Source organism: Medicago sativa, chromosome 8 (assembly GCF_051527215.1).
Source record: "Medicago sativa cultivar Bolivia chromosome 8, Bolivia_mono, whole genome shotgun sequence".
Taxonomy (NCBI): Eukaryota; Viridiplantae; Streptophyta; class Magnoliopsida; order Fabales; family Fabaceae; genus Medicago; species Medicago sativa.
In genome coordinates, this window is record NC_140756.1 from 81877435 (window position 1) to 81887646 (window position 10212).

The following is a 10212-nucleotide window of genomic DNA, read 5'->3' on the forward strand; positions in this document are numbered from 1 at the left end:
TTAAATTAATTCTTTCTGAAATGATAAATAATATTGAATTAAAATAGAAGTTGTCTCAACAATGACATGTATAAATGATAGAATAAATTCAAAGTTTAGACGTGAATAAATACGTAAAACCCTTAATTTTGGTGAGTTTAAATAACATCTTCAAATTATTTTAACCAGATTAGGTCCAAATGGTTAATGAGCTCCCTCTAGGACAAATCGTTCGGGAGAACCTAAGTTTGATTTACGGTAGAAATAATTGTTGGTTAGACTTTACATACCTCCGAATCAAACTCCAGTTATTAGGGGCTTCTTTCCTCTCATAACCGGATGGTTAACACCAAAAAAAAAAAAACAAATGGTTTTGGATTTGTGTAAAGTTTTATCTAGTTAATCTATATGATATAACTTACAATCTAACGATCCAATTTTAAAAATATGGAACTCATTTAATTAACAGGTATAACTTTTATCGGTGTGATATGATTCCTCCTCGGTGTGTGTGTGTACTATATACATAATCGAGTCAACTTATGAATCAAACTTGTTGAACTGTATATAACTCAAATTCAACTCATTTAATTAACAAATTTAAGTTTCGGCTTATGCTCATCTTGTTTGGTTCATGAACTAAGATCATCCACAACAAAGCACCCCAAATTGGGTGCTTAAATGGGTCTTATGTGTCTACATCATTAATATTACTCTAATACTTAATAAGCACAAATTTTCTCCAACCCAACACCTCAAAAGAAATTATTAAATAGGTCCCACAAATAATTATATATCGTTACATTTCAACAAAATTTATTTAATTTATTAAGATTTAATAAATATGACCATCAAAAAATGAAGAGAGAGAGGGTGCTTCCATAACCATCCTTCTCCATAGGCACCCATATATTTTACTCCACAATGGGGATGCCTATTTAATGTGGTGCTAAATAGGTTAAGCACTCACTATTGTGGATGGTCTAAGTTCACTAAATTAATGATCAAGTCAAATTTTCACCTATGTTTTATTGGCTTTTTAATTATCAGCACGTATCATCAAATGTAATATAAAAACAAATGTAAACGAATACAATTTTTATGAAAACGTATGCAATTGAATTCAAATTTGACTTCAATACAAGAACTACCTTACTACCATTTACACCAAAATAGCTCACCATACTTTTTACAAATAGTTTTTTAGTCCACGCATCTCATCGTGAATGTCTCATTTGAGTTGTGTAAGATTCTTAATAAAATAGTTAGTTGTGTTGATTTTAATGAGAAAATGAATTTTATATGCTAATTTTTTTATTTTTTTTGGTGGTGTCCGGGATTCGAACCACGGACCTTGCATATATTATGCATTGTTCTTATCAACAGAGTTAAACTCACGGGGACATACTAATTTTTTTATTAATTATAGTTGATTGATTAGCTAGATGAATCAAAATACAAAAAATAATGGTATTTCGGTGAAAAGAGATTAATGTTTCATTGATATCTTAAAGAGGGAGTATTGTTTATCATATTATTAGTTTCATTTTTTTTTAAATTAGTTTTATTTGGTTATTATGCTCATATTTGCATATTAAAAACTTACAAATAAAATTTAGCATTTTTACCCGAAATTCAAGTTACTTATTCATAGTTGTTGAGGGGTTTGAGACAGCATCAGAAAGGCAACAACATGTTGATGATTGAAAACCATTAAAATATGAGTAGTGATATGTACATTTATTTCAAGACAACTTTCATGACAACCTTACTTTTCTCTTCTCTTATTGGTCAAAAACAATAGAGAGAAAAAGGAAGAGGGAGAAAAAGAATATCATGTGAGTATGAAAGAGAAAGTTGTCAAAAAAGTTGTCACAAATGGTTGTACAAATATCATTTCTCTTAAAATATCGATATACCACATCACTTCAGCTCTCATAATTTTAAAGTATTGGACATATGAGTCATATATCTTACATTCAACATTTAATTCATTCATAAGTGATGTAGACTAACAATCTTTCTCAAGTGTGAGTCTCTCACTTCTTATAATTGTCGTATACACCTCCCGACTACAATACTAAGAATACTTTTGATACAAGTATTCAATATAATAGGATCGAATCCCGCTCTCCCATCAAGCCTAACAAAGACTATGATACCATTTGTTGGGAGTCTTGAGAAGTGGCAAGAGTAACAATAGCCTAATGATCCACGACCATTAAGAGATTGTGACACTTCATCTCCATGCAAAAACATGAAACATTAAAATATGAATTGTTTGTCTATATATCGAACTTTTAGCTCATTTATAATTGAAGTAAGACTGACCACTCACACTTAACTCAACAATAGTGATATTAGGATCCCATAACCAAATGTATATATGTTCAGCTTTTAAATTACCTTACCAAATGGATTCTCTACAAGAAAATGATTTACTTGGCATAATTTACAATTTTTCCTATGGATTTATTAAATGCTTGAAGGCAACTTTATGTTGATTCGAGTTAAACTATAATCAAATTATTTAACAATGATAGCTTGTGGATTAAAATAGAACGCTTATTTAACAATGATAGCTTGTGGATTAAAATAGAACGCACTTGGAAGGAAAGACCACACTAAACCTAGTAAATTAATTTTTGGTAAAGATTAATCATCGTAGAACTGATAATTTGGATCAAAAACAGGATCGGCAAGAAAAAAATGTTTTAAGGCAAATTATAGAGGCTTACAAGTTACAACTCAAACTCCAGAAGAAAGAGCACCAGAGTTACTACAAATTTAAAGAAAAATATTGAAAAGATATATCATAGAAGCTTTGCCGGTCCTGTGAGGAAACTTATCTTCCAGATTGAATCCCTCCTCTACAAGATAAAGACAATCAGGCTCCAACAAAACACTGCTCCTATCCAAGTTAGAAGCTAAGCTAGCAGCACGAAAATCGGTTCCACTATCAAAACAGAGGGGGTGAGGATGTGTCATGTGTGTCAAGAATTTGTACAATAATTTTCGTCAAAAAAAGAATTTGTACAACAAAAAACGAGAAGATTTTGTTCATATATCAAGTATGAATAAGAGTCTCAAGATAGATTTTGTCTCCGTGATATTTTCGTTAATTGATGTGAGAAATTTGTCGATTTTATGGAAATGTATAAAAGCGGAATGGTTGTCAATTTCGAAAAAAATGTACTATTGAATTTCTTGTAAGCTTGTAGCAAGATCACTGATGCCTAGATGAGATGATGATAAAACTTTGAATTTCTTTCCTAGAAGAATGACAATGAGATTGCAGGGCATAATATGCAACGCATACTCAGAAAAGCAACATATCAAGATAAACACAATGAAGCGTGAAAAGTTGCAGTCACTACCAACCAATAGAGGTAACAAGATATACGTGAGGAAATGAGTTGAGGTGAATGCTCGTCACATGTATTGCTACTACTTGCTGGTGATCGCTAAAAAGATAGCTAAAATCATGCATGAGTCAAGTTCACACAAGTCCACTGAATTTGAATGAGTAAAGCAAATCCACATAAAACTGTGACCGGAAGTCCAAACTTGAAAATCGACTTATTTATTTTCTGAATGATAAACATTAGTAGTTAGTTGTTAGATTAATTTTTTCTTCTTCGTCTGGGTTTGAAAATCGATTTGATAAGAGTGTAAATGAAACAAAAATAGAAACATTGAAACGGTGATAATGTAGAAATTCTGCACTACTCCCACAATAAAATGTATTTCATAAGAGTGCGAATGAAACAATATTAATCGACATAAGAAACATAAACTAGCATTGATGCATATCCTTTGTCAATAAATAATAAAACACAGACTATGCTTACTCTCTGACTTTCATAGAGCACATCTAGAGCACTTCTTGCTGTGAATTTCTCTCCAAACAAGCAGAACTGTTTTTGCTAAAAGCATTTTGATATTAAATATGTTTGTTAGAGAGAAAATTCTGAAGTTTCAAACTCGAATCAAGCATCTAGCTAAATGATCAGATCCAATAACTAAATGCCCCTCTTGAAACTTTTCATAATCAACAACTCATGTAGGTTTAGTTAACTCTTTCAATGATTTAGGTCAAAGCTAAAATAAAATTGCATATCTGCTTATTGTCGCTGTCATTCATATGAAATATATGTATGAATTTGAACCGCCAAAAAGGAGGTTTTGCTGGTATGTTAAGTGTTGAGCAAGTGTCTCGAAATAGATAGAAAAGTGAATTCTGGAGAAATTTGTCAATTCCATGAAAAAAAATTGGAAAGGTTGTCAATTTTAAAAGATTTACTGATAGTATTCAAAACCGGTGGAAATAAAAAAAAAAAAAAATCGACACAACAATTAGATTTTCATTAATTGTTTGACGTCTCTACCCACCACTTTAATTAAAGCCATGTCCTTTTCCAAACAATCTTATAAGGTACGTCCATCATATCGTAAATAATCAATGTACGGAATTGACCCCTTTTTAAGTTTTAACTAATAGATTAGCCTTGCTTAATTACGTGGATGTAATTTTCGTAAATCCCCTGGTTTTAATTGAAAAGGTTTGAATATTTTCCACTATGCTTAACAAAAGATAAGATAAAAATACTTTAGTAATTGTAATGAAACATGTAGGATCACTAACTGCGATAAGATTACTAACTGCCTAGACGAGATGATAAAAGAACATTGGATTTCTCTCATAGAACAATTAATGAAATTCACTTAGTTCAAATAAAGAGAGATGTGCCTTCAGGTAAATTGCAGAGTATTGCATACTCAGAAAAGCAACATATCAAGATAAACACAATGAAGCGTGAAATGGTTGCAATCAATACCAGCCAATAGAGGTAACAACTAACAAGATATACGTGTGGAAATGAGCAGAGGTGATTGCACGTCAGTCGTCACATGTATTGCTTCTACTACTTACTGGCAATCGGTAGAAAAAAAGCTAAAATCATGCATGTATATCAATGGCAATCGGTAGAAAAAAAGCTAAAATCATGCATGTATATCAAAGGTCACACAAGTTGAGTAAATTTGTATGAGCATATCATATGCACATAAAACAGTGAAGAAACAAGAAAATTACTATCAAACAAGGAGATTCTTCGTCTTCTTCAAAGGAGCGGCTAGAATCTGTACTTTAAAATTTATTTGATATTTGAAACAATGTAAATGGTGGTTCTAAAAGAAATGAGTAGTTGATATCATGGAGAGTGTAGAGCTAAACCAAAACCAAAGATGCATTTACATACTAAAATTTCTCCACCACTCCCACAATGAGATGCATTTCATTAGTGTAAATGAGAAAGAGTAATCCATTGATAGATATCATAAACATACACCGGCATAGATACGTATACTTTCTTAAACAACAAGTAATAAAACCCAAAGACTATACTACTTAATCTCTGACTTACGCTTAGCACATCTAGACCACTTATAATAATATATTGTGACAATATCGTTACAGTTCATTTCTCTCCAAGCAATCAGAACTTTCCTCGCTCAAAGCATTTTTGTTCAAGAGAAAAGGTTTTTCAATTTTGAATTGAGCATCTTGTGTTACATTAAAAATGTTAACTAATTCAATAACTAAAGGCCCCTCGTGAAAATTATCTTAATCACGCAACTCATGCGATTTAGTTAATCACACAAGAACATTAAACATCTTGCTTATTGCATTATGATACCACTTTTATTATGTATATCTCTAATTAATCAGAGCATTGTCATATGTTTGGAACCATTCTTCAATGACAAAATTCTCTTGAGCATGAGCAAAGCATTTTGGCAGGGTTTTGTCTCGTACAATGAAATCTATTAATCATATCACTAAATAACAGTGTGCTCGTGGAATCTATAGACACATCTTTTACATATCTCTTGAATCAAATGTGTTTAATATACTATGATCTTGTAATATGATTGATCAAGGTTTATAAAATTTTAGATAATTCCATCAAAAGTATCTAACGAAATCTATAAGAAAGACAGATAGAACGATCCATGCACCAGCAGAAACCAATGCAGCAATGGCGACAAGTATCAGCACAAATTTAGTATGTTCAGTAAGACAATAACAATGAAAAACTGCAATCCTTATAGTTTTTCAATGTTAAACCAGTAAAACCATCAACAACTGCAATTCAATAACAAATTTCCATAGCATCAAGGAAGCTAAATTCATTATCTAATCATAAATACAATACACTGAATCAGCATATACGAGACAAAAGTCAATCTCAGACACAATACACAACTACTATGAAACAAAAAACTGAAATGAAACAGGCAGAAAAAAAGTAATATAAAAATAAAGATAATAGTACTAGTAACAATAATTAATAAATTACCTAATAGTAGTACATCACACCACCACATATACCCAAAAACAAATTGTGCATCATCCAAAAGTAACAAATTTTGTATTCAAAAATGAGATCGAGTTGAATCAGTTCTGGCTGTCGCTCTTCCTTCCAGTCCCTTCTCCATCTCTCTGTTCCAACAACCTTCCAGCCTCTTCATCACTCTGTTGAGCCTTCTTCTGCGTCTCGGAAGCCTTAAGAGCCTGCAACTTCGAATGATTATAATACGCAACCCCCAAAAACGCCAACCCATAACCAATCAAATTAATCGGTGTAACAGTATCCTTAATCACCGACCACGAGAATGCAATCAACAACCAATCCTTAACAACCCCAGCAACATTCATAGTCAAAGCCGACGTCTTCCCAACCAACAAAAACACGGCAAGATTCAAAGCAAAAGCACATAGCGAATTTGTCCCAAAAATCGCGAAATCCAAATGGAAACTTGAGTTATCCCTCAACGAAGGATACTCAACAATAAGCCAAGGAACAGACAAAAACACCAAACAACATGGCGCAATGTAATACAACGAAGTAATCGGATTCAACGAAATCCCCTTCGAATTAAGCAAAATCTGAATCAAAACCAAACGTGTTGCTTCAAAAGCAACAGCCATAAGCTGAAGTGTAACACCCCAAGTATCAAATTTAGCTTCCCCATAAGCAGCAACAGCAACACCAAGAGAAATGGAAATCATATTGGCCATAGTTTCATTCTTAAAACCTTCTTTCTTAAACAAAACACCAATCGAATAAACAGCAACAGGCATAAGCGCTTTCAGCATCTGAATAAACGAAACAGATAGATAAATATACGCAGAATTGGAAAACCATAACGAAAGCGAGTAAAGTGCACCGATTGGAACAACAGATTTGAGATACAGATCGCGTGACATTGAAACAGGTTCAACAAGCTTGAAAACACGAACGAGAACGTAAGCGAGTGAAGAACAAAAAGCCATGTGAATCATGGTTAGAGAGATCGGGTAAGGCCAATTGTACATCTTACGATCTAAGATGTATTTGTTGTAAACGATAACGGTGAAGCTGAGGAAGATCCAGATTGCGACGTAGGTGTATGAGAGGATAACCTTCTTCACAACGCCATCGGAAACCGCCATTTTTGAAGGTCAACCCTAACCCTAACCCTACGAAAGGTTGAAATGGAAGGGATGAAGTTGAATTGAATTTGAGGAATAATGGAGTAATTGAGATTAGAGATGCGTTTTTGTATTGTTTTTTGGATTTTAGATCTAGACTCTCTCACTTTGAGTTGAGATTGAGAGTGAGGGATACTTATTAAATTGTGACACTTGGTAACTTATCATTATTTTGGGCTTTCTTGTTTGATACCCAATAGCTTGGATCTAGTAGAGATTTTTTTTTTTTAAATATCCTAAATGTGGAGATTAATCTATCGAGTTTTATAGATTCAAATTGGTGGGTATTAACGTTACGTATTGAAGGTTGGATTTCGAATTCGGTATCTTTGTTAAACGAAAAAAGATGTGGGTCATCTCATCTAAACGATTTTGGGTTGATCTAATAGAGATATGACAACGTTCTTGTATTTTATTTTATTTTTTAAAATACTAACAGAGTTTATGTATTGAACAGTCAAAAAAGAAAAAAATGTAGGGGAAAATAGTCAAATTTGTACACTTAATAGTCCTAATAGTAAGGGATAAATAAGTTTTCGATCCTTATGAATATCTCAAATAGGGGTGTTCAAAACCGAACTAACCCAATAGAAAAACCGCAAACCAAACCAATCCAAATCGAAACCGCAAAAAACCGCACTTGGTTCGGATGAATTCGGATGACTTTTGAACCGAACCGCGCGGTTTGGTTTAGTTTGCGGTTTGCATCTCAACAACCGAACCAAACCAAACCAAACCGCAAGAATAATCAATATTACTTAAACTTGTACTAGCCCAATTACATAGCCCAAGAATAATCTCTTTTATTTCGATTTTCTCATTGTTGCACCATCGTGTTCGATTCTAATTCCTTTCCATCTCCTTCAATTCATTTTCGGTGAATTAGTTTTCTTTTCTTCCCGGTAATTTGTTTCATGCTTATGTTTCTTCTCAATTTTACCTATTTTGATATAAGATTTGCTTGGTTTTTAATCCTGGTTAGTTGTAATTTGTATGTAACTTTATGTATTGTCTATATATGTTGTGATGAGTGACTTTATAATTTGTATGTAACTTTATACACTTGTTTTGTTTCCTCTTTTGAGTGATGAATGACAATGATTCCATGATTTTTTTTAATTATGCTTCAATCGGTCGTATTTGATTTTTGACATAAGTTGTGTTTGATTTTAATCTGGTTAGTTATAATTTTACCTATTTTGATCGGTCATATAACTTTGGTGGTATGTTACGCCAGTTTATGACATAGGTAATACATGATTATATTAAGGCGAGTAACAATATAATGTTGGTATTGAAACTAAAAGTTTAGGATCTATGCAATTCATGTAAAATCATATTTTATCATGTAAACAACAAAATAAAATGACCTATGTTTATTTTGTAACAAGTTTGCAATATTAGAGTTAATGTAATATTTTTTTATCTTCCGATAAACCGCACCAACCGAACCAATCCAAACCGCAATGGTTTGGTTTGGTTTGGTTTGGATGACTTTTTAAAAATCAACCGAACCGAACCAAACCGCATGCTTTTTTATGTCGCGGTTTGGATGACTTTTATGCTCAAAACCGAACCAAACCGCACCGCGAACACCCCTAATCTCAAATTTCAATTATAGTTTCTCTAAAAAAATTCAACAAGTTTTGATACACTAAATAATAAGCCATGAATATCATTTTTATTGTCTCTCACAATTTCATTTGACCAACATGATGGCCACTCCACCACACTCACCCACTCTTTTATTGAAAAGGAAAAATATATGAATTTCTCTTAAAATATAAACTTGCTTGTGTTTATATTTCTTTTTGATCGAGAAGTTTTTATATCATATATTTTATGACATGATTTTTCGTGCTTTGAATATAAATCAATTTGTATAAGGGACTTTACCCTTACATTAATGTTGATGTTGTAGGTACAAAAGATGAGATTTGAAGTTTGATCAATAATGAACTCGCGAACATGAGCAACTTGGGTTTTTCAAATAAAAAGAAATCACAACTATGCGAGGTGGTGGACAAGGTTAAGTTATTATCATACAAGTGGTTGAAAGAGAAAGTTGTTACGCTTCCTCTAAACTATCATGGATGGTGGCTTAGCCCGTTTACTTTATTAGGCATAGGTTAATGTTTGTCATTTTACGGTTTTGTGATTTGGTGTTGGTTCCGTTTTGTAAATATTGGCAAAACTTTGTATTGACTTGGGTGTTTCTTTCTAGGCACATTTTTTGCTAGGAAGGCCTTTTTGAGGTAATATATATCATTTTAGTCTCTTCAAAAAAAATAAAAAGAGAAAATGAGTTTGTATTGAAATGTAATGTAATTGAAATTTAAAATATTTTTGAAGTGTATTATTTTTTTAGCGTTAACTCATTAGAAAATCCATATGTGGACTTCTTTCATTTGAAAATAATCAACTTTAAAGAATAATTTTCAATTAACAGTTTTCTTCTAGACAGTTTTCTAATTGTTTCCTTTTAATAATTTATCTAAAAATTAAATAAATAGCCTCATTTTTCAATAGAATAAATATTTTTTAAGTAATATTTTGGATCAAAATCTAAGGTGTTACACTATAATTATATATATAAAAAATACATGAATTTAAGACTTATTTCTTCCTTTAAAATTTTACCTTTCATTTAAAGTATTTTATTTACTATTTTAACCTTTTTGTATACTATTTAAATT

General features: G+C 32.0%; 1 pseudogene across 1 annotated transcript; it reads right to left on the minus strand.

Moving 5' to 3' along the window:
* Positions 1-6151: 6151 nt before the first annotated feature.
* On the minus strand, positions 6152-7714 carry LOC146902227 (putative sugar phosphate/phosphate translocator At5g25400 pseudogene; annotated as a pseudogene). Its single transcript, XR_015021248.1, has one exon. The product of XR_015021248.1 is annotated as a putative sugar phosphate/phosphate translocator At5g25400 pseudogene (transcript).
* Positions 7715-10212: the final 2498 nt, after the last annotated feature.